The sequence below is a fragment of the Macrosteles quadrilineatus genome, unplaced genomic scaffold (assembly GCF_028750875.1).
Source record: "Macrosteles quadrilineatus isolate MER2022 unplaced genomic scaffold, UCM_ALF_1.0 Scaffold_3__2_contigs__length_128488019, whole genome shotgun sequence".
In the NCBI taxonomy this organism is placed as follows: Eukaryota; Metazoa; Arthropoda; class Insecta; order Hemiptera; family Cicadellidae; genus Macrosteles; species Macrosteles quadrilineatus.
The window spans coordinates 26,450,577-26,477,496 of NW_026542596.1; the positions used below are offsets into that span (position 1 = coordinate 26,450,577).

Genomic DNA, 26,920 nt, shown 5'->3' on the forward strand with positions numbered 1-26,920 from the left:
GTTTAATTCAAAAGTATTATCCACATCATGAAAATGTAAACAAATCTGTGGAGGGATCTTTAAGGGCTTCTGGGGCAGAGCCCTAACGGGATTCACTTCGTTTTTTCTTTTGGTAACTCATCTAGAGACCAAGACCTTTCTTTTTACACCCCTACCAAGTTTCTACGACTACTAGTAGTTGTTCTCTCAAATTAGCGGAGACAAAGATTCCAATTAAATATTTAGATTCCTCCATGTTAATCCTATGGAAGAAAATCCAACTTTGATGGAAGATCCTGCCCAAACTAATAAAGATTTCAAATAATGAAAAAGACTTTGCAAAACTACAGATCAGGGCCATTCTTTTGACACTTTAATCATCGAAATCAGTCAAAAAATGAGAGAGGAGGTCTGTTTACAAAAATCGGCTTAGCGTATTATCTATATATTAATTTGAAACTGTTTTTCTTTGTCATAGCTATTTTGAGAGAACGGCTGGGCGTAGAAACTCGGTAGAGGTGTCTAAAGAAAGGTCTTGGTCTGTAGATGAGCCATCAAAAGAGAAACATGGTGAATTCCCTTGGGGCTCTGCCCCAGTGGCCTTTGAATTCCCATCCCATGTTATTCTTATGGAGGAAAACGGGGTTTTTGTCACAGCTAATTTGAGAGAACGGCTGGGCGTAAAAACTTGGTAGGGGTCTCTAAAGAAAGGTCTTGGTCTGTAGATGAGCCATCAAAAGAGGAACGAGGTAAATTCCCTTGGGGCTCTGCCCCATAAGCCTTTAAAGTTGCCTCTTCAGATTTGTTTACATTACGACCATATGCATAATTCTACACTACTTTTTAATGAAACAGCTGTTAATATTTAAATTGTGATTTATTGAATTTGTCAAAATGGGGTACAGTATTTGTAATGGGGTTTTCTGATTTTAAAATTGATTTTCTTCTGCATCGTGTCATGTTTTGCAATATAATGTTCTATTACCAAATCAGTGGAAAATCCTAATATCACAGTAACTCTTAAAATTATTTCTTTTGGAGTTAACTTATATCTATTGTATAGGTTGGTTTCTGCCTTTTTTACCACTTCTTGGAGATTGTACGTAGGTGATATTCGTTGGCATATTGCATCTGTAGACAAAACTTGGGTTGGTGTAATTATTAGAATGGAAAAGAGCGAGAAATCCTGAACAATTTGATATAGGCTAAAAATAAAACTGAATTAACACTGTGCTACATTTCTTGAGCAATCCTTGAAATACCGATTTGCAAACAATGAAAACATAGAAAAAGTCATAGAACAGAACCAAGTAGAAGAAATAGAAATAATGTTTTTTTACACTAAAAATACTAAAAAAACAAGATCAGCTTTTTGAAAAAAGATAAGGTATTTACAAAAGAATTTGGTTATATCTAACTGTTGTGTAGATCGTGAGTATTTCCATAATCTTTTAGTCACCTGTAATGCTTCACAATTGCTCGAATTCGAGCAATAGGTACACTAGTATATATAGATTTCCGTAGTGGTTAATTATTCTATTCATGAGATTTACTTTCCGGAGAGAATTTGTAGAATAGTGTTTTATTAACTGTAAGGCTTTCTGTAATATTATTTATAATATGTTAACTTAAATTATCACTTACATTTCATTACACAGTTTAACTTTAACTAGTCTGAATCTCAATTTTTCAGTGAATATAAATTAAAATGTATGCAGGACTTAGCTCCAATTGATTAGGGGTTTAGGTTGGATAAGAAAAAGTACAGTCCAGCAAAAACTTCGCACCACGGCCTTGCTGGCGTTGCAGTCAAGAGGGAAGCTATCGTCAAGAGGAAACACCATACTTTGCAAAAAAATATATAGGCCTATCTTTTGTTTTGGTCAGAGAGGTTCTGCCTGTGGCTAAGTTGTAGCCAATAGTTTAATGCATAAAATAGCCTGTATTTTTTAATTTTTTACAAACAATGTTTCTGTAGATTGCTTAAACAGGTAGGGCAATTTAGCATTTTGCAACGTGTAGAAAGAAACTACAATCGTACGCGTGCCGTATGGACTAATGTTTAATTACCTAAGGACAAAATAAAAATTAATTTATCTTTTACTGACTTAAAAAAAAAAAAACTGCAAAATCGGCATGTAAACTGCGAACTCAATTAGGCCTTTTACCATCAAAAACCTTAACTTTAGCAACAAAACCAAGATACCAGAAAACGCCAAATAAAATTTTAACACAAATCACTAATTTCACTAATTAATTATGGATTCAATATTAAATGGAAAACTCCTGCTTTGTTTCTATTTCAAAAACATTATAATGAGCTGATATATCCTAAACGTTTCTGTAAACATTTGACGCTTACTTTAGTGTTTAATCAATATTTTGTTTAAAGTGGAATGACCTCAACGGCTACTCTGGAACTAACCTGAGAATTAAACTAAAAAAGTTCATAGAGACAATATATTTTTTCACTAAAGCAATTACTATGACAAGTTCCAGTGAGCGGGATTTATTAATTTTGTTTGGAGAAGGTTTTAACTAGGTACATTCTGTTTCTCAAAGGAAAAGGGGTTAAAATCATATAGACTAGCATGCATAGTATGAATAAAGCACAGGGAAAACCTATAACAGTAATATTTTGAGGTAGTTTCCTTTTCTTTATATGCTTGTCAATGCTGGAGAAACATAATTTCGTGATTGGTTTCGACAAATGGGTAATCAAACCCTAACCATGCACTGCAGTGGCAAAAATGTTAGACGTGAGCCGTTGATTAGCTTTTTCAAATATAGATGAATATAAACTCGTTAAATGTTTTAAAATAAAATCATAATATATCCATTGAATATAACATGTAATACTATCTAACAACTAAATGGCTAAAGAGGATGAAGAAGCAAATAAATAGGTATTGTAATGTGGTCTCAACCATGGTCTCAACTATGAACCCGCTGAACGTTTTAAATAGGCCTATTTCGATAGAATGTAAAGTCAATCGCACTTTTAGCAGGAATTCCACCACATAAACTTAGAATAAGAGTAGTTTCTATTTTTGTTTATATTATTTTGACCAGAACCAAATCTAGGGTAAAGTTTAGTCAAAGGGATGCATTTACACTAATTTAGTTTACCTTAACGAAAGGAGAATAAAAGTAGAAATAATAACTGGGCCAGGTCGCTAATTCAGTGGGTTTTACCAAGAACTTAAATTATCTCCACATCTTTATATGCCTTTTCATATTTCACGAAGACAATTTCCGAAATTACAATCGGGGAAGCATTTATATCAAAGAATTTTGTTAACTATAGACTACCGGTAAGCATTAAAATGCACAAACATACGCCTGTAAATTAAGTTACCATTCTCCGTAATGTAATGACATATTTGATGTAATATAATGATAATTAAATGCTAGAAACTCAGTTTCTATATCCCGTAAACTGATGCTGAGCCGGCCAAACTCCTAGCGCCAATGCCGCGCCAAGCGATTTTATGCCTATTTTTAATCGCTTAAAAATGATACAAGCAGGCTCCGTATCAAAAAAAGCTTCAAATAAAAAATAAAATTCATACTTTGATCTAAAACTTTGCCTCAGGAATTTTTTTCCTGACCAAAAAATAAAAAAGTTCCTCGCTTACTACATTTTTCATGTTTTTTATGGTGTTAAAAAACAATCATCTGTTTTAATTTGCCTAAATAAATTATAAAAATTATGTTAAGGTAAAAACTAGCTACATAGTAATGAGCACTGGTTTTTCCAGAAAAATAATATATCAATTTGAAATTTGTATGTTAACAAATAAGTGTAGCAGAGCAGGTTGAGTGAATGTATGTTTGTGTAAAACAGAGAGGTTCATTCGGCCCGTCCGCCTCGGTATCCCGCCAATTCGATTGACTTATGGCAGAGACTGTACCGTTGGAGCTTATGAAACTTGGAGGTTATGAACCGCTCTGTTTATTTGATATTTAAAAGTTGGAGTTTGTGAAATTTGGACATTGTGAAACTGTGCTTATTTGAAAGTTATAGTTTTGGAGTTTATGAAGTTTGGAGGTTATGAAACACACTGTTTATTTAATATTTTAGACGTTGGAGTTTGTGAAATTTGGACATTATGAACCTCACCCAAATATTTGCCTCAAAGTAATGATTGTAGATAATTTATTTGTTATTTAATGAATTTGTTATTCAATGGATGGTTTATGATCACGCTATGTTCTTCATGACTCTGATTTTTTTTGCGAATAACCCATTGGTTTCTACCTTCCATTTTGTCATAACAATTTAATGACAAGCTATTTCTATTATTTAGCCGTAATTTTCATAGGCAAGAAATTACATTTCTAAACATATAAAGTCAACCAATCGTACACACATTACAACATTAGCTGATGCCGCGTATTTTAATTTGTGTAAAATTCAAACTCAACTCACGTTTATTAATCAATGTAATTTCACCACCAGGCGTTTCAAGTTTCTTTCGCTTTGGAGAACAAGATAAAAAGAAATAATGACACGGTCTAAAGATCAAACAAAACAGAATTCATAAAACGAACCTCCGATATGTTAGAGAATTCCAGCCTGCAGCCTTTCGATGAAAACTCGTTTTACTTTGTCCCTTCAAACCTTATGAACAATATTGTATCAGCAGTAAATGCCGTGTAAAAGTCGGTGTGATATTAAAAGTTGTACATCGTGCATCGGTTCAGACAAATTCTTTTACGTCAAACTTTAAGTTTCGAACTCGCTTATCGCTTATGTAATAACAGTCAAACTCAGGTGCGGTTTGGTTACTTTTTTTTTAAGTAGGAGCTGTGAGATATTTATAATGTTTGTTTTGCCTGTAACAAGAGTTGGATTTTCGTTATATTGTTTGACATGTTCGAACGTATAAGGTAGGAGGGAAGGAGGTCCTAACTAAAAGTTTAAACAATGCGACCCTACGTTGGGTGAAGCACAGTGAAGTAGTTCCCATTGTATTTTATAGAGATTAAACTTATAAGGATTCTAGAAGTCTTCTAAACTACATATTGTAATACCGAACTATGTGGTCAAAAATTAAATCCAGATCCAAAGTGGTATTTTACTTTTATTTTTTGTTTTAGTTCTTATATTACCAATTAATTCAAGGACTGAATCATAACATTTTTGTTAATAATGAGTTAAATATCAAATGTACTATTAGGTCAAATGTCATGTTTCGATTTTGAAAAAAGAAAAACTAATGAGAAAAAAGCCCGCAAACAAATTTTTGATCGTGAGAAATAAAAATTAAATACTAAGATTACCCTATTCACCGTTATAAAATGACAGTTGTTTAGCTGTTACTTATATTAAACAAGTTATTTTAAACAATCTGGTCATGTTTCACGTTTCATTGTCTCATGATTAGCTTATGTAGCGTTCTTAACGTCATTTCCTGACCAGAATTCTGGTCGTGGTATATGTGGAGAACTATATTTATAGTAGGCCTACCAGTATTGATTGAATAAAAATACTTAAAATAATCACCGACAAAATTAAACCCTGTCAAGAAAATTTTTCAAGCAGTATTTTTCATTTTACTTTTATAAACTAGTGGAGCAAATAGACTATTTTATGGTATACTGTTACTGATATTGTTACTGATATTGCTTGTGACGGACGAACGCCAGGAAAGTAACGACCGCCATTAGGTGAAGTTTGTAACAAATCAGTTAGTAACAAGAGTTTGAGTTGCAGCCAAGACAACCGTGTAGCTTCAGTTTTAGCTTTAGCTCATTTGTAAAATAAATCTAACGGAAGAGAGCCAAGTTTGCATTAGCTCAATCTTCGATAAGTAGCTTAGTGAGTTCAGCGAGCAATTTGTTGTTTATCCATACCTCAAGTTTTGATAGAACTGCTCTTTTTTCTATATTAGGTTAAAAAAAGGAAAGTGCATTACAATAAACCTCTTTTACTGTGTGGATTTTGGTTGTTTGTAGCGTGAGGTGGATTTTTGTGTAATTAAATAAGCTTTCCCCAAATTATCACTTACTTTAACCGAGTTTGGGTTTTATCATTGTACCAACAATATAAACATTTCATCTAACTTTGCGTCTCATATGGCGGTTATTAAGTCCTAGCATACCACATGGTTTAGGCAAAGCACACAAACCGTAATAATGATAAATAATATAGGACCCAAACCGCGGTTGGTACATGTTAAATGCATTACTATGATATTACTAGCAGAGTACCCGTCCTTCGTACAGGGTAGCATATAAGTTTAAAATACTTATTGCAGTTCGTACTCAAGCTTTGCGTTTGCAATGGGGGAGGACAAAGTTTGATACAATTTGCTTCTTTAAATTGACGGTATCCTAATGGTGTTACACATCTACCATAGACATAATGTTCTACCACTTCACCTAAACAATAAGGAAAAATAAATTATTACGAATTCACAAAACATTACAAATTATTCATGACATTGAAAACATAAACATAATTGTAAACAATCCTACTTTGACAGTTATCATTGTGTAACACAGTTTTTTTGTTGCTGCTTATTTCAAATTAGCTGTTTACATAAATGCAAAAAAAGTTATAGTGCTGCACCCTGTTGGCAAATCTTATAACTTTTTAATGCTTTTGTATGTCAGATCCAACTTTCTTAGTTGAAACACTAAACTAAACTTACTAAATTCTTCAATTTCCTTTAAATATGAATACTCATAAGGTTGATATGAGGAACTACAGAGCCACTGGGGCGGAGCCCGAAAGGATTTTTGAGATAAGAATATGCCTATATGTTAATCGGGAATGTGAGCTATCATCATGCCAAATTTCGGCCCAATCCGTCCAGTTGTTTATGCGTGATTGAACTTCAAACAAACAAACACATAAACTTTCACATTTATAATATTAGTAAGATTGGTCTTGACTAAAAAAAAACTATTACTTTTGGATGACCCCAGCTTTGCTTGTGGTTATATATCATCGTAGCCCTCTTACTTTTATCATCTTTGTGCAAAATTAGTCTATTATTGATCATACAATTTGTGGTTTCCAATACAAACATTTATCTTACAATATTTAGGATGAAGTATGAAATGCATGTAGAGTAAGCAGTTGGTATAGTCTACAACAACTATGGTTTAGTATGTGGAGAACTGTTATGAGAATACACGGGAGTGAATACAATTTTCAACTCAAATCAACAACAGTGTCGATAATACCTAATTATGTAAAAATCCTTTATGCTATAAATTGTTTTCGTCGTTCGTGCAAATGTCTTTAAAATTTAAGATGCATATGGTGTTTAAATATAATCCCACCTGAAAGTGTTTGCTCGGCCACATAAACCGGACAACGTAGTTAAAAGTTGTCCAACAGGATGATTTCGTACAATGATTACGCCATACGGTTACGTTCTAATACATTAGTTGCCACAAGTTTCTAATTATCCAGCGAAACTTTGTGTGATCGTCACTCTACCTATTGTCCTTCTCTCGCTTTTCATTATCATTTAGATTGGTAAAATTAATTGTGAACTGTTATCATGTACACATAACATGCTGTGGACTATACTACCTTTTTAATAAAATTTAAGGGTAGTTAAATATTACTGGCGTTACTCTAAAAAAAAAATTGCGGCCGAATCTTTTGTAACATTTCTTTAAATTAATATTACATAAAGTATGGTAAATATTTATTTTAGTGGTTCTATGCTTTACTTCTAATTCAATAAACAAATAATATACAATGGAAATAAGTGGCATATAATATAAAATTATAAATAGTTGACAATTTTCCTATTCCATAATCTTACTGGGAAAAGCTATGTATATTCAATTTAAACACGTTTTTTTATTTGTTTTTTTTAGTACATTTTACAAAAATTTACAATGACTAAGCTGCTACCCACGGGCTTCACCCCGTTTGACTTCATAAGTATTAATAAAATTATTGATTGCTGAAATAAACAAAATAGAATACAGTAATACAAACAAATAAGTACAGCTGAGGTATTTTTAACATTAGGTAAATGGAAAGTTCCCTTTAGAAGGAATTACGACCTTAAAGGGCTATTTATGAAACAATGGATAGTTTTGCGCAAGGTCATGACGAATATTTTAAGTTATGTGGTTTATGGGAGTGTGACTTGTAGTTTTCTCAAAAGTTCATGGGTACTATTGGCTTTATATATAGATTAATAAAGTAATACCATCAAATGAATGTTTAACTATTGCGAATACTTTGTTCTATCGTGGAACTCCTCGGACATATAAGAAAATTTTTCTTCCACTATAAATTTCTATTCGGTATTCAATGATTTTGATTTCAATCAAATTTGTGTTCGAATACAAACGAAAATAGTCTCACGTTGTGTTCCATAAATGTTTAATTTTTACGTTTAACGAACTCTAAAAAATGTTCATTACAACACAAAATAAAACATTAGAAGGAATGTCTAAATGTTTTCTAATCTTCCAAGGGCTGCTTGTGGGGCACAGATACGGACTTATGCATACAAACCGTTATTTAAATATGTCTTGAATGTCGCCATGTAGCCTTCCTAGCAGTAGCTCGATCGTGTTCGTTTATTCATGAACATCATCAGCCACTGAATAGCTGAAACCAGCTGTTCTGTATTGCGGGGGCAGAGGAGGGGGGGTTTAAAGTTATCTCTCGAGTCATACTTCTTCTCATGTTTATACGCCAAGCCGTTATCTACTGTGTATAAAATTCTTTGACTTTGTAAGAATCGATGGGGAAAAATGTGTGGTTTGAAACTACCCAAGAATTTTATTTGGTTTAAGTTTATGGCATCTTAACTACCTTGCTAATGATACATCCTGATTACTAATAATTGCTTTTATTTTATGAAAAACATTTAAAAAGTAACTGTTAATACTGTTAATACTGTTCGATGAAATGGCGACCATACATAGTAGGTATTTTAAGCCAAGTATGAATGGAGATGAGTGTAGGATGAGTGGCGCGATCTTGTAGTCTTGTTAGTGACAAAGGCCGACATTCCTTAGACACAGCTTTTAATTAATAGTCCATACAGCTAATGGCAACTAAGGGACCTACAGTTTATAGTGGAATCCGAACCACATATTTTCCTTGGTATATACGAATTGGTCTAATTATCAGGATAGTACTGCGGATAGTCGTAGTACTCACTCGTGCGGACGTTAATCCACACCAGGGAGTATCACATCCACAGTGCATGCCTATAAATATCCACAATTCGTGACCTCCTAGTAGCTGGATTACAGGACGACGCCACCCAATAACACCCACAACTCACACCTTATACCTCTCAGCCTTACTATGTTTCAGAAACAGGTCGTAACTAGTTGCTGTCACCTCGGCTTGCGTTGGTACTGATTAAGTTTCATAACGAATAATGGTAATTTTGTTTAGTGTAACTGCACTATATGGCATGCATTTAAAAATACTGACGTAAGGACTTACAAAAAATGTAATTTTAGCAGATTATTTATACATTATTTTACAACTTGCTCTGTTATTTTATTCAACAAAAGTAGATAGTAGTAAATTATACTGATACATCTGACATTTAGCTATTTCTGTTACTTTAGTCACATTACTGCAAATTTAATCGCATCGTTACATCGTATCGTATTATAACTCTAGTCAAACTCACTAAATGTTTGTTTATAAGCAAACTATTTGGGACGAATTTTGAATTTAATTCTGAATATAATATTGTTATTTGTACGTTATTTATCGCGTGTTGATTGTAGGCACGGCGTTGGGATGCAATGTGGGTACTTCCGTGTGTGGCGGGTATTGCATATAGCGCAGGCGCTCACAGCCTGGCCTGAACGTCGGTGACTGTGTTCGTGTGAGAGCCAGTCTCAGCTTTGCTATTTATGACACCCGATATTAGCATTAATGAAACCTCTGGTATAGTTAATAATCCTTTTACCTTTGACCGTAGTCGTTGAGGCCAGGGAATCGTCAAATAGATTTTCTTTCTTCTTTGGGTTTGTTCTGTTATGTATTGTTGTAAGGTGTGTGGTCTTGGAAATATTAATTTTTACTTCAGGTTTATTGATTAGTTATTGTTTCGGTTTTCTTATGAATAGAGTGTTTGAGTCTATTGATTTTAGATGGTTTGGTAGTGTGTTAAATATTTTGGTTCCCATTATTTTTGGATTTCTGCTGGTTTTAGTGAGTCTGTGTGGTTGTAGATTGTAGTTTGCCTGTAAATTTCTGAGGTTGTAGCCATGGCAGTTGTTTCTGGTTTGGGGGGGGGGGTCATTTTGTAGGAATCCAATGTGAATTCGACACGTCTATTTCACCGAAAGGCCATGAATGTAGTAGAAAAAATTACATTAAATTTATGGGACGACGACACGTCAGAGTAACTTTTTTTAAGGTTAAATGATTTTTAAATGAATGAGGTGATAGCTTTGTGACTAATATGAGCTGCTTCTTCAGCCAGGACCTATTAAAAGCTCAATGAAGAACAGCTGGGTCCAGTTTAGAATAAAACTATACAGAATGAAAACGCTACTTTATTTTGCAGGGATAAAACTTGCAACCATATGATTACTTGGTAAAAACTATAGGCCTACATCAGCATACAGCTACTGTATTCGAGTAAGTGTCTTTTAAATCTAGAGTGGAACATTTAAAATGAATAAATTGTAGTACACCCTGAGGATGGTGTTAACAGAATGTATGTTCCGAAGTGTTTTGCCATAATTTTACACTATTTCCTAGGTTTATCATAGTGTTTAGATAATATTTATAAAACAAAGGTTTAGTAACCGTACAGTCGCTACTTATGTTTATAAAAACTGACCTATACCGAACGTTACATTTATTTACTTTTGATTCGTTTTAGCAACGAAAGTAGCAGAGATTGTGCTACTTTCGTAGATCTGCTACAAGATTGCTATCAAGTGAGCCTCAAAGTGGAGGACCGTATCGCCAAACTGCTTTACGTGTCACTTGCAGCGGATTGAACCATAACAACAACTACCAATAGAAACGTGTGGCGATCGGAGACTCGCACTCCGTTTAACATCGGTTGTAGTTTCCGAGTCGATTACGTAAAATGAACATTCTGTCCGATCACATTCTAGTATGCAAACAAATTCAATTATTTGTTTCTTTATAGACTGTTTAACGTTAAATTGTTGATAGTGTCGTGTGTTTGTAAGTCTACTACGCAAAATGCAAATATTTTGAAGCTTGGATTGTGATTTGAACGTATTGCAATAAGGATTTTAAGTTGGACAATCAGAGTATTTTGACTAAATTTCTCACGGAATCCGCTTAATAGTTTGAACTATCATAAGTTTGACAACGTGTTAAGATGTGTTAAGTTACTTTTGGTTGGATTAGGCTAGGATTTTTCTTACGCTGACAAATCATTTATATTGTGCTATAGTTAAAATTATATTATTGGTGAATAATACAACTTTTTTAGTTATCGAAACAACCTAAAGGGCAGCTACGTAAAATAATTGATATTTTACCAACATATTGAATCGGTCGAAACGTTGCATAAATAAAGCCCATAGGTCATTAGTATGTATTCTTACTTTTTGCAAGATCACAAACCAACCGCACTCAAACTATCTTCAACAAAACCAAAGTTAGATTTTGTCACGCCAGAGTCAGTGTACGTGTCTCTTGTGTGTTATGGCAAACTAATTTCAACTTTCTATCGCAGCCTACAAGAAAGTATTTGACTTGTCTTTCCTTGTGAGAAAGTGTCCTAGATAACACACAAGATACAACGTTTAACCTGCAGTTCGTTTAAATGCTCTTAATACGCATTCTGTAAGCTATCTAGTGTGTATCTTAGGGAGTTTTTATAATAGATGTATACAGGGTGTGGTAGTACACATGTTACTGTGTGGGGTAGTATACAGGGTGAATAATAAGTCAAACCCCCCCCCCTATAATATTTTTCTAAGTAAATATACAGAGATATCCTTTTGGTGGTCATGCAATCTTAGCAGGAAGTTTCATATTTTATGATTTTGAAAACTTTGAGTGTCCCAAAAAATGGCGGATTTTCGGAGCATTAAAATTTGTTTAAATTTTAACCCCCTTCAAGTTACACCTCATTTTGAAGTGTTAACGAAAACTTTAAAGAATGATGAAATCTATACGTCTTTGAAATCGACCATGATTTAAAATGTTTCAGTTTTATTTATTATTTTCATGAGTAGTTTGTTACCAATGACATGAAATAGTAGAAGTCACTCAGGTCAATTACGGTCCAATATTTAAGCGATTTGAACGTTAGGTACTGAATGCTCTTCGCTCATAGTACGAACTGCTGATCCAATTAAATGCATTTACAGTGAACATCTAAAATAGATGATTTTATTTTCCCTGAATTTCCAGATAGTAAAATTAGTTTTGATATTCATACAGTATTAATGGTAGTACATATTTTTTTTCTTTACTAGCCACAAATCAACTATCCTTAATGATCTCTGAGGATTTTTTCCAGATTTCTACTTAACGAAAACAGAGTACGTAGGTATTCTACGAAAGTAAACGCTCACAAACTACACACAACTTCCAGAATCGGAAGCTAAGCTCCACTCGGCTTCATTTATTTCCAAGCTTACAATTTCTTTTAACACTGATTTCAATTAGTTATGTTCCATCTGTGTATAATGTGAGTTTAGAAACCCCAAGTTTAGCGTATAGCAGTTTAAATAAGCCACGTTTTCACTGGCTGAAACTGTTATTCTTAGTAATAAATAACATAACAATGAATATAAGTGCACAGTCTCATTCTGTTGGTACAATCATAAACTAAACATACTTTGCCACTTTTATCCTACTCAGATCATAAGTCGTACTGGTTATTTTTTAACAATTTATTGCTAGTTTGAGATATGTTTAAGTTATAAAAAACGCAATCTACAAATAAAGATTGAAAGATTAGAGGTAAAATAAATGAGTTAGAATGTTATAAGAATGAAACAGCAGAAGAGAAATGACTTGAGAAATATGGTTTCGCTGTAATTAAGTGATGCTTAAAACCAGATAACCCTGCTGAAACCAAGGGGCTGCTGTGGCTTTTATTGCTGCTACGAACAACGCATTTGGGGCTTGTAAATAAACGCTTCTTTCTAGCGAGCTTTAACCTGAAAAAAATTTACCTTGCAAGTTTGTTAAGTTTTTTTTTTTCAATCCTTATTTATGACTGCGTATATACTGATTTAGACGTTAAATAACTAGTATATTAGCAAAAGATATGTCATTGTTTGGTTATAATATAAACCATTTATATCAGGGTAGGCTCCCTGTTTAGACTAAGTGTAGCCAATTTGTAATGTAAATAAAACATAGTTGAATTAGCTGTTCACATAGTTTACTATCGGAATTGGTTTTCCTCCGCATTTTTTTTTATCCTATGATACATTTAAATAGTTGATATGGTTTAAATTATGAATTTTACAATAAAATGTCCTTTCAGTATGGCTTAGCTAAAAATATATATACAAGATAAATCCGTAAATTAATAAACAGTACGTTAGAGGAGTAAACTACGTCTATTTGTAGTCTATACCTTGCACAATTTTGACATTATTGGATGTGCTCATTACTTGCATCTTATATACTCATCCTGACGTACCAGTCATTAGTGTTATTTTCTGCATGATGTCGGGTAGCGACAGAGTGTGCTGATTTAGATGCTCAGCTGATTGTAATAGATATTTGACTTACGTCCGTGTTTTAAACTAGCCGTTTCAGTTCAGTTCTTGGAATTAAAAAATTGACAACAGCACTGAACGCAAGTAACGAACTTCTGAGGTTCAAGGTTTGAGAGAAAGAAGTAAAATTTTAATGCTTTGAACTTCAAATCAGCTTTTAAGATCAATTTAAATATTGATGAGTGGTGCAATTAGTGTTTCTGTTTGGTACTATGATTCTTTGCATCACTAGTGAGAGGTTAAACACCTCTCTAAGAAGTTAGGTGGAGTGATTTAGTAATTAAAAACTGCCGTAGGTAAAGTAGTGTACGCAACTCGCGTAAATAGTCTTAACGCGAACGTTGCGTAAACTAAAATTATTATTAACGTAAAATGGTACACGCTGTAAAATGTTGTAGCCCTGAAACATGCCAAACTGTATTGAACGATTTTCACAACAGGCTTCAGACGTTACAAAGTTGATAAGAGTACTTTCAGTATCTATATTGTCAGTGTTAGCGATTCAAAATATTCTTAGCTGCCGAGACTGGTCTTGTCTTATGTTTACGTATATTATTCAAACCATGCTATCTTTAGTTTTTAGATTGTTAATGTCTCGTTTTCTGTCTATCTGTATACGGAACTCGTGTTCGTAGTTTCGTTTATGGGCTTAGAGTCCATGGGCCTGGGCCTTAAGCGTTGAACGTTTCAAGAAAAGCAAGGGGTGAGCCGATGTAAGTAATGTACAAGAATAAACATTACTGACAAATGTTACTTGTGGTACAAGATGCGAACCCACTACATCGCTGCCTCCATCTCGCTGAACTGAGCCATCTACTCAACATAGGTTGTGTTACTGACTTCGGGTCCAAGGCCGTGATGTCGTGGGTTAGGATCCTGGTCACTGCCGCAAACATTTTAGCAGTAGCTTCGTACTGTACCGGCTCACCCCTTCCTTTGCTGGATACGTTCCACGCAAGGGCAGTTCAGTTAGTTAGTCTATGTGGACGGGAAAACGCAAGGTTAAAAGAGACCGCCAACCTCTTAAAATCCTATCTACTAACTATTAACTTACGATCTCCTTAATAATCTCGATTAAGATCGTTGTTTGGCTATACAATACACCGATGTCATTTATTTCCTGTGTTTACCCCGGTCACTAAATTAACAACTCTCTCAAAATCCTCTATACATTAATTTGTTATTTGTTCTGTTTTCATCGTATTAAATGTGTGATATTTTTCCAAACAACACTGTATCACAGGATCATTTTAAAGAGTCTATTAAGGATGTCAAAACGCAACGGGGACATTCATTTGCCACCGGGAGGAGCAACATTTGACATTGAAACGATTAATAACTGTTGTTTGAAACATCGTTATTTCATTGTTGGATCCCACTGACATGCCAGGTGTTATTATCTGATCATGGTCCGCCGCTTGATGGAATTTAGTCAGAAATTTATCGAAAAATAAATTAGAAATTTTTGAATGTATATTTCAATAATGATGTAATTAATTATGATGATGGATAACTAGTGATTTAACTTCAGGACCCAGGCACATGCAGACAAACAATAGATTTTTTACATTTTACCAATTCAATTGCTCATAAACTTTCAAAAAAGTAAAAATTGATTGTCCTTGTTTAGGTGGGAAAACCTTTCAATATAGTAAATTAATATACATACCGTATTTGTAGCACATCCTGTACGCTTATTTTAATCTACAACGGAACAATGGTTATTACTAAACAATAAGACTTGTGTAGGTTTGTTTTAGTTTCACATGGCCATCATCGTATGTTTCACGTCCATTTATTAGTAAACTGGAACCAATCTAGTACTTGTTCTGAACGTATTATTAGACAACAATGCAGCTTTATAAACAACAGGTGTGTACAACAGACATTGTTAGGAAAATGCCACTTATACACATTGAATTACTTCTTACCTCTTGAAATTTGGTGTACTAAGTGCATAAACTTTTAATGTTTGCATAAGTAATTCATATTTTCATAAGTACTCCATTACAAGTAGAGCAGAATACAGAATATTGTTTAAAAATCATAAACCCTAATTCAAACCTCTTACAACAATTATTAGGATGCAACTAGTAATAAAATTAATCTTTTGACCCGATGTAGTTTTATGCTTCGATATTGCTTAGTTACTGACCAAGTCCCCTGGATCATTTAGTACGTGCACAATTATCAATGACACTAGACCTATTGATTTTCCTCAGAAACAAGCTGCATCATAAATGTTCTCAATGGTGTTATTTTATGTATAATTGTTTCACGACTTCATCTTCTAGTTTGTGGAAAACTTGTATTACTTTCCTTTTGTGTTAGTGTTCATCAGAGCCGGCCTTAGGCACATGTGAAAGGTGCGGTATGTGAAACTAAAACTTTAGAAAGATCGTATGAAACCATTTAATTATATATATATATAATACATACCAGATAAAGGATGTATTTTTACAATGCATTTCCAAAACTTCATCGACGCCAGTTGGATCTTTGTAGCCTCCGGAGATGCGAAGTTGTCAAAGGCTTTGCAACTGAAGCTGAATCCAACTTTGGCAAAATCATCTTGCGACCGTTTCTTGTAAGGAGTACACAAAGGAAGTACATTGGGGAAAGTATTGATTAACTTTTTTGATTCTACTGTTTACGATTTGCTTTCATATACTTACTCGCGAATTGCAAAGTGTGTTGTCTTGTAGACTTCAGTGTGTTTAGTTATTGTGGATGCGTTGTTTACGGGAAATCAAGAATAACATACATATTGTGTGTAACAATTGACTATTGTATACTGAATTAGACATCCCATCTATATGTACTACCTATGGCAAATATCATTTTAGAAACGTGGCTGAATGAGCTATAATAAAGTGTATAGTCGAAAATCATATGTTCTCCCTTGGTTATTGTTACCGTGATAGTTGTGAAATATAGTGCTATAGCATGCGACAAGTTGTTCCTTCACTTTGACTTGGTTAAGAAGATAGAGATTTCGTTACATCAGCTCACTCTTGTGGCTCAATTCAACAACGTTAATTTACATTCTAAATCTAGCTACAACTTTGATATGAAATTAGATTTTGTTGCTGGACCGAAATTAAATACCAACAGTAAAATTTGTTTTCCAAAATATTGGTCATCGGGTTATTATTCATATTAATAGCTCTTTTGATTAAAAATAAGTCCATGTTATTTTATGTTAGCATGATTGTTAATTCAAATTTAGTAAAAAAAAAAACTGTCATGATCAAAACATCTGGATCTTTAAAACGTTTTGGTTAATTGATCGTTACCAGTATCAAAAATATATTTTGAATTGCCCACTAAATCCGATTAAGATTTACCTATTGACAGACACACTAAATGTTAAACGATATTTACCGATACACCATTTTGTGGAAGAACATTCTAGAGATCGATTCACTGATTCAGAGACTTAAAAGAACTCCCGAGCAGATGACAAAATACCTTCCACTGAGGAATTCGCTGATTGAACCCTTACTAATTGATCGGTAAATCATCGAGCTGACGAAAACACGAGGCAAGAGGTGGCTATTATTTTTGAAACGTTACAATTCTGTAATTCCAAACACTCAGTTTTCGTTGTTGCGAAATGTCTAATCGTTGCTATAGTAATGCATACCAGCTTAAGTGTGTTCATCTGTCAAACTTTTGCTATTATTTTAATCACGACTAGTTTCAGGGGAAATATCTAAATTTGAATATGCTTTTCGAACTTATCTTTGGAGACTTCTGTTATGTTTAGATGGCATTATTTAGGGTGGATTTTATGTTTTATATTACCGGTACATTGAAGTTACTCCATTAAAACAGTAATTACATTAATACCATCATAATCAACAAATACTTTGCTCTCTACTCAACGTTACTATGTTACAAGATACAAGTCATACTTACAGTTCCTCTCGTAGTATTCAAAGCGTTACTATGCTACAATACAATAATTATATTGTCGCAGCTCACCGTTACTATGTTATAACATACAAGTCATACTTACAGTTCCTCTCGTAGTATTCAAAGCGTTACTATGCTACAATACAATAATTATATTGTCGCAGCTCACCGTTACTATGTTATAACATACAAGTCATACTTACAGTTCCTCTCGTAGTATTCAAAGCGTTACTATGCTACAATACAATAATTATATTGTCGCAGCTCACCGTTACTATGTTACAACATACAAGTCCAACTTACAGTTTCCCTCGTAGTATTGAAAGCGTTACTATGCTACAATACAATAATTATATTGTCGCAGCTCACCGTTACTATGTTACAACATACAAGTCAAACTTACAGTTCCTCTCGTAGTATTCAAAGCGTTACTATGCTTCAATACAATAATTATATCGTCGCAGCTCACCGTTACCATGTTACAACATACAAGTCCAACTTACAGTTTCCCTCGTAGTATTGAAAGCGTTACTATGCTACAATACAATAATTATATTGTCGCAGCTCACCGTTACTATGTTACAACATACAAGTCAAACTTACAGTTTCCCTCGTAGTATTGAAAGCGTTACTATGCTACAATACAATAATTATATTGTTGCAGCTCACCGTTACTATGTTATAACATTCAAGTCATACTTACAGTTCCTCTCGTAGTATTCAAAGCGTTACTATGCTACAATACAATAATTATATTGTCGCAGCTCACCGTTACTATGTTATAACATACAAGTCATACTTACAGTTCCTCTCGTAGTATTCAAAGCGTTACTATGCTACAATACAATAATTATATTGTCGCAGCTCACCGTTACTATGTTACAACATACAAGTCAAACTTACAGTTTCTCTCGTAGTATTCAAAGCGTTACTATGCTACGATACAATAATTATATTGTCGCAGCTCACCGTTACTATGTTACAACATACAAGTCCAACTTACAGTTCCTGTCGTAGTATTCAAAGCGTTACTATGCTACGATACAATAATTATATTGTCGCAGCTCACCGTTACTATGTTACAACATACAAGTCCAACTTACAGTTTCTCTCGTAGTATTCAAAGCGTTACTATGCTACAATACAATAATTATATTGTCGCAGCTCACCGAACATTCTAGTCCAATGACGCTGGTCGCTTAGCAGATTGAACGATAACAATGCCAGCGATGGTGAACTGGAATGTTCAGATCCCAAGAGGCGAGTTTCGCTGTATTTGGCCAATCGAGTGAAACCTACACGCAGTTAACACTGTTTTACTGACCAGTTTAAAAGCGGTTTGATTTTATTTGCAGCGATTTTTTAAAGCTAGTTTTAATAATCTTTGGTAAGCTGTCCATAATAAACCTAGTTTCTGGATTGGCAAATTAATAATCGATCGATGGTGACTATTGAGAAACAATATTATCCTATACTATAATACGAGCTAAGTCTGTTTGTCTGTCTGTAATATATATCTAAAAATCCAGCAGAAGGATTTTTACTAAATTTTGGTATTAGGGGCTAAAAACGTGATTAGTTATAGCCACTATCTCATGAAAATTCTTTTTTTACTACACAACTCATTTGAAAATTTAAACATTTAACATTGGCCTTATGGGTTGCTAAGTAACTATGTTGGTTGAACTACAACAAGGAAAAAGTTAACAAAATCCTTGTAACATGGGTTTACAACAAGCCATCCACAGTATAATAGTAAACTATAAAATATAGTACAAAGAGAAAACATCAGTTGTAACTATTGAGCAAAGATTACACTGAAGATTACTCGACATATGGGAAAATAGAGCGATTGTTTCGTATTAGTGACGTTTGAGTGCACTGGCGTCAACTCAATGTGCAATAATCTTTATACAGTAGTAGTAAGCAATACATACTTGAATCAAACTTATATGTCTTCAGCTAATACATGATAGTATTTTAGAGAGTATGCTCATGCTGAATTTTTACTTATACTTAAAGAATGATGAAATTTAGTACCAAGAAATAAATCACACCCCTTTACATACGCTGTATTAATGCTGTAGCTGATTGCTACTTTATTAACCTATGATTGTATATTAATTCCTATTAACTAAAAAAGTCCTATTAACTAAATTAACTAAAATAAAACCATACTTCTTTTCTTCAAGAAGAACTGGTAATATTGGAATTAACATAAATTTGAATATAAATATAAATCTAATATATCAATATAATATAAATATTATTATAAAAATTCAGAAATATTGGTGAAATTTTTATCTCAAATTTACATTCTTCTTTTATTAACATTTGTTTTTTTCTATTTACAACGTAAGAAATATGTGAGATTGAAAAAAAAAATTAAGTTAAAATTTCCATCATAAAAATTTATATTCCACTGAAACTTAAAAATAGTAAAAAGTTATGTATATATAAATATTGAGTTTCCCTTATATTGCTTTTAAATCTAAATAAACATACCGAGCTCTGACTTGGTACCCCAGCACTCTAGTATTAAAATCGCTGTACAAATCCAAGTTGTTCTCCTCGGTTTTCTTTGCATTGGTTGGATGGCCTACTTTTTTGTTTATCTTTGTTTTATCTTTCATTTACCTACATCTCTTTTCATAATCTCGAATTCATACATTCACGATTATGTGAATTGCAATATCACCCCAATTATTAACTCAATCAAAGGAATTGTATAGTAATGAAAGAATTAAGGATTTATTGTGGTATGCTATATGCTCAACAGCTTAGTATAGTCTCATCATTTGACAGATTTTTAAGAATTTAATTAATCGTATGCAAGAGGATTATGTGAGAATAATCTAAACATTTTTACTGACAGTCTCGTGTATCAATGTTTTCAGAGAGTTGGGTAGACTTGCACCCTGTCTAGTGTCTATACATCCTTTATGTGGCCGGATGTATCCTTTATATTCGTGGTTGCGGAACCAATACCAGAGAAACGTAACACACCCTAAAAATCAAAAGGAGCTGTTTAATTTCGTCTTACGATGTCGCTGCTTAGCAGAGGCCACACAAATGTGCTTTAAATCTCGAACCTTAGTCATATTACCAATCATAATAATTGGTATGCAAAATTATACCCGCCGCGACAACACAACTGAAATGAAATATGCTTTATTGTCTTTTGAATTTTAACAAATTGTTGACAACGTCATGATACAGCTAAACTTATAGCACAGTCAGTTAATAATTAATTAAATACTTATAGCTAACTAAAAAAGGAGACATATACAATACTTGTAAAAAAAAAATTACAACTGAAGAATCTTATTGTTAAAAAATCTTCCAAACTATAAAACGGGTTATTGGTCAGCCAAAAATAAAATGTATTCTTGAAATCCTTAATAGTGTGTAATTTAATTATGGATTCAAGAAAGTTATACACTTTAAGTGACAAAACTATGTGACTATTTAGAGTTTTACTTAAACGATGGAATTCTATTGAGGTATGGTTCTTTTTCTGGTACTGTATTATGATTATGAGTATTGTGTCTAAATTTTAAAAGATGTTGATTTTCCAAGATATAAACTATTAAGTCATAAATATACACGTTAATAATAGTAGGAATTTGAAGATTTTTAAAAAGTGGTTTGCTGTGCTCTCTCGAGTCTTTATTAGAGATAACTCTAACCACTTTCTTTTGCCAAACAAGAATTTCCTCTACCCTAGCACAATTGCCCCAAAAAATCAGCCCATAACTGAAAATGGATTGAAAATATGAAAAATATGCTGTTCGGACATAATTTAGTGGAATGCATTTTTTCAGACGGCCTAGTAAAAATATTACACGAGGAAGTCTGGTATTTAAATAGTCTATATTATGTGATTCCCATGTTAGCTGACTATCTACATATATTCCCAAGAACTTTGCTGAAAAAAAAAACTGTATTAACCTAATACTAATACTAATACTAACTAATGTTCATTATTTCTGTTGGTTTCTTACAAGCTGTTGATTATGACGCAATGTTATAAAACACAACTCTAGCCACTTTAAAATGTATCATCCCAGCGTGAAGTCGCCACAGAACTGATAACTTATTCAATAGTCGTAACCTGCATGCGGGCCATCGTTGACACTGTAAACCAAACGCTTCTGATTGTATCCCTTGTGCGTTTTGCGTAATCCTTACCAAACATTATGATTTTTTTTTTTTGTTTTTTTTATTTTAGTTTCGTACAAGTACAATAAGTGCCAAATATAAATTATTCCAAGTACGGCCGGAATCGTCAGCGTTGTCCGGTCAGAAGACAGGGAAGTGGATTGAAGATTTTGAATCATGTCTCAGTTAGGTTTAGTGTTCAACTCTCCTGCCACAACTTGATCCAAAAGGCCCAAAGTCTAAAATCAAACGTTGGACGGTTTGGGTCAAAGTTAACTAAATTGGTGTATCGTTGTAGGTTACTATGACTTCCTCTAATGCAAAGCCGCGGTGAGACAAATGTCAACATTGCAGACCAGGCCAATCGAACACATGTAATCGCTGGACCTGGCCTGCCGAAACAGCTGTTGGACTAATTTTCATCATAGCGTCTGCGCAATGCTTATGTTTACACGTTTGATTGCTTTTATTGCCATGGCAACAGGCCGGCCGGTGCGACCTTGCCACACACCAACGCCGCCGCCTTTTGAGGAGGCTACGCGGCTTCAAATCAGATTTTCCAGGTTCTTACTTTGTTACTGTGTAATAGAATTTACTACTTTCCATTTAACAAAAGTATCTTTATTACTAAACTCAATCTGTTTACAACTTGTAAAATTCAAACGTAAACAATAACAATAATAACATAATATGACATATGATTATACACAGATCAAGAAATACTTTTAACCAAACATGCCCCTTTTCACAAATCTAATTTTTTTTTTAGCTTTGACTATCCTGGTTCTGATACGTTCAATGAAGGGTCGAATATACCACGAATTACGATGCAACTTTCTCCCATTTACTTCAACAATGTATGATCCGTTTCCCAGCACATCAACTATTATACCTTCTTCCCACTGAAGGTTGGAAACATTCCTGATTAATACTTTTTGTCCCATCATGAAAACACTGGCTTTCTTTAGTGCTGTTTTATTATACTGCATACCATGGCCAAGTTTGCTTGTCACTTCTTTATCATCAATAATCTGTGGTTTAAGTTTTGATGGTATTACAGGTAACTTAGTGTTCAGAACTCTACTTTGAAGTAGTTGCGAAGGAGAATACCTAAGATTCGCGACTGGAGATGACCGATAATTTAGAAGATATAAACTGAAGTCTGTTTTCTCATGCTTTGACCACAGACAATATAATACTTTAATGTTTAAGGTTTATTCCATTGTCTGTGCTTTGACTTTTGCAACATTGACTTAACTATGCCTACTGCTTTTTCCGCGAGTCCATTACTGCGAGGATAATGGGGACTAGTAAACTTTACTTCAAACTTCCACAATTTACTGAAGTCAATGAATTCTTGAGAGTTAAATGGGACATTGTCACTTACAAAAATACTTGGTATTCCAAAACGAGCAAAAATTGGCTTCAATGCAGCAATGACAGTAGTTGCTTTTTTTATCTCGAATACGCTCAACTTCAATCCAACAGTTACTTACTAAAGTTATGATTAGGATTTTTTTGTTCATAATATGAGAGACAAATGATAGAAATGGGCATAATTAAATTACTATTTCGTACATTGAGATCAAAAGTTCAACAAAACAGATTGTCTCGTGCAGATTGCGTGATCTATTACTAGTTGTGTACTAATGTCAATTTTCTTATATCGTGTTTACATATTTTAATTTCCTTACAGTACAATAAGCACCATTTATACGACAGATCCCATTTACTATCAGAGCTGGCAATCGCAGTTTACATTAACTACATTTATTGCCAATTGTAGTTGTATGTATTGCCAATATAGATGAACGTACCATCCTCGAAGGTAACAGTTTTACTGCTTTGTTGCAACGCCATTGTTGTAAAGTTTGATGGTATATACAGTTTGCTGTAAAGTGATAGTTCTTGGTTGTCGGTTTGAGGTTAATTGTTATTTAAAGGTAGTCCGTAGTGCTTTCGTATTCAACGACGCTGTAACAGTAACGACGCTAACACTGGATCATATAGTGGTGCAGTGTCAGCTAATGCTTTATCAATTACATTGGCATGATTCACCCTAAATCTGAGGCTTATAGAATAACGCCAGTTATATTCAATTTGCTAGCTGCATCGCTCGTCGTAATTTAAAGTGTTATTGGTATTGGGTTGGAAAACAGTTTTTGTTCGTGAAATGAAAATGATGCAGTAGTGTAGGACCTCTGGCAATAGTTCTAATATTTAGTATTATTAAATGTTCTCATAATTTATATCCGAACGTAGATAGTTTACATTGTAGAACACTTCATTTAACAGTTTTTGCACCCACTTACTTTCATCATCGTCTAACAAATCATGAATATATCCCAGTAAACATTTCTTTACCCAAAATAATGTAAACATTCTGGTATCTTCCTTTGTTTGTATTTTTAACCAAAATATAAAACAAAACAATTTATATTTCGTATTTCGTATTTCCATACGTATCATTGTAACCGTGCGAGCGTGTTTACTTACGTAGATCACATTATTGTTTACGGACTCTAAAACTAGTATATTTAATGTTAGACACGAGAACTCTAACTCACAACAGTTCATTGTTTTGTAATCGTGACATTACCCATACATTAAATATACTTTCTTACACCATTTATCATCCTTATGGATTAGATGAATTCGTCTAGGTTATGTAGAAGGGTCTTTTGACCAATAAAAATCTAAAATTTACCTTATATCACGATTTAATTATAAAAGCGGTTTGTCCTCATAAAGTTAAAGCAAAGGCTGAATTTTAGTTTAAAATAAAAAAGAAAATTTAGTCGAACTCACCGCACTCAAAAACCACATAGAATCCCCATTATAAACATGCTTCAGATTTTAAAATATAATGAGAATTCTATTTGCACATTTTGAAGTGATCTTTTAACCTTCTGCTTCACCGACTAACTCGAACCGTATTCTGTCATAAAATTGGTTGTTTCACACTTCCAATTCGTATAAATTCACAAAGAAACCCTTTCAGTCAACACTTCCCTCGGGGAAGAGGTTAAGTACATACATCATCATCAGGGTATTGAACACCAGTAAATGCTCATAAACTTCGCCTCGCCGCCTCCCCAACTACCTCTGATATCGGTGCAGACTGCGACTGCAGCCACTGCATACAGTGGGATTGTAAAACACAGATTTTGCATTCATTATAATTAACTCTGGGGAATAATTTACCTTTATCCACTCTAATAAACTTTGAGTAAGCTTGTGAATTTCTCTTCGACTGTTATTTCTGAATAACATCGATATATATGCTGTTATTGCATTCGGTGTCGAGGATTTCTTAATAAAATCGGCACGATAATTTGTCTAGTTGTAGCTGTTGAGGTTTCATGCAATGTTGATATAGATAACACATATATCACTCTCAGCTGTTACTATTAGCTATTAGATACTATTTTACCAGTTTTGTGGTTAATCTATATGTGCTATATTACACGAATGGGAAATAATGGATACATAGGTTTATTTGTAAATCATTCTAGAAAAAATAAAATTTATTTGAAATGAATATTAATCTGTTTAGAAATTTGACAAGGAGCTCATATCAGTTAAGCTCCAAAGCTACGCATAAAAGAAGTATTTGATTTGTTGTATACATGCAGTCCTTTAAATGATTTCAGTATAAGTGTATTTTCATAAAAAATGTTGAATGACGTATCTTACTATATTCGTATTGAGTGATCATGGGCTATAGAATACTATGGATCTATCAATGCCTGTGATAATCAATGCTTCAAAGGCATTCTTCTTTCTTGCATTCCGACCCCTTTGCGATGCACTGGCACAGCTAGGAATGTAGATGCTCATTCCCTCGGTTAAAATTGAGTCCACTCTTTTATCGCTAACCTTTATAAATTTGAAACTCCAAAATATAAAACCAGTTGTAACATTTAGCTTTATGGTTGTTTAAACAAAATTGTTCGTGCCGTGACCAGGATTCGAACCTGGGTTATTGCGGCCACAACGCAATGTCCTAACCACTAGACGATCACGGCTGTCTGAACATAATGTGAGGGAAAGTATACAGAGCAAATGGTCTCCGACTGACCGCTGCATTGCAAGAGAAAACTAGTGTTATTGTACCGGGTGGGAGCTGAGAGGGGAATTGATCTACTCTATCTGCCCATAATAACCACAACATAAATCATCATATTTTGTTTATTTTGGAATATTCAGTTTTGAGAAGAGATTATTTATCTCTTATTATTATTTTTATTGTCTTTAAAAATGCATGGCCCTGTGTGCATTCAGTAATTTTAGTAACGGTTTCTATTTAATTAGTTCATTTGAAAATGGAAATGAAGGGTGTAATAAAATATCCTCTTTATCGGTTTAGAGAGAGAAACTCTTGAAACGGTAGCATTAACATTACTGATTTATTCAGAAACCAACCTACATTGCCATAACTCATCAATGGCACACGCACCATAGAGTTTGTTGTTGACCCACACTTTTATTAGTATTATTTAATTATAAACCATCTACATACGTCGTGACCTATATTCTGAGATTATAACTAAGCTTATAGTTACCAACAAGATAGCATGACCTGGATAGCGGATGACGACATCTGCATGTTTATGTACTAATGGCTCTGGGGTAATGGCATAATTCATGTTTACATGTGGGCGGCGCGTGTAAGCATGTATTGCGTTTACCATCACAGTATGTACGGCATTTCGTTAGTAATCACCCATTGATCATTGCTATTAGGCCTACACTGTGATGTTAAGATGTTTTAACACTGAACATCTTTACACATTAGTTTTAAGTCTTTGAAACAAATTATCTATTTTAAAAAGTTAAATTTCTATGTTCATTGATTATTTTGTCAAACTAATGAAATACGTATATTTTAAACTACATGTCCTAGTCATTTACAGATAATAAGCTTTATTGGGTAAACTCATAAAATCTCAATTTATAATCTCATGATTTATCGTGACGCAATTGAAAAATCACTTGAGAATTGGAGATGCATATCAAATTACTCGACTAAAAACTATAGCATGTAAGCTGGACTAAAAATATTATAAGTTTATGCGTCACGTGTTTATTGAATACAGTTTTTAGACTTTATAAGCTCTTCTATGTTGATTACGAAATAACCTGATGAAATTAAATTCTTGCTCTTCAAAAA

The 26,920-nt window shown here is 33.6% G+C and overlaps 1 protein-coding gene and 1 non-coding gene across 15 annotated transcripts in view; one reads left to right on the forward strand and one right to left on the reverse strand.

The window, feature by feature from the left end:
* Nucleotides 1-26,920, forward strand: part of LOC128988473 (peripheral plasma membrane protein CASK) — a 266,450-nt gene that overhangs the window by 146,645 nt on the left and 92,885 nt on the right. The gene's annotated exons all lie outside the window — the stretch shown is intronic.
* Nucleotides 25,704-25,775, reverse strand: Trnah-gug (transfer RNA histidin (anticodon GUG)). Its single transcript has one exon. It is a non-coding gene; the product is annotated as a tRNA-His (tRNA).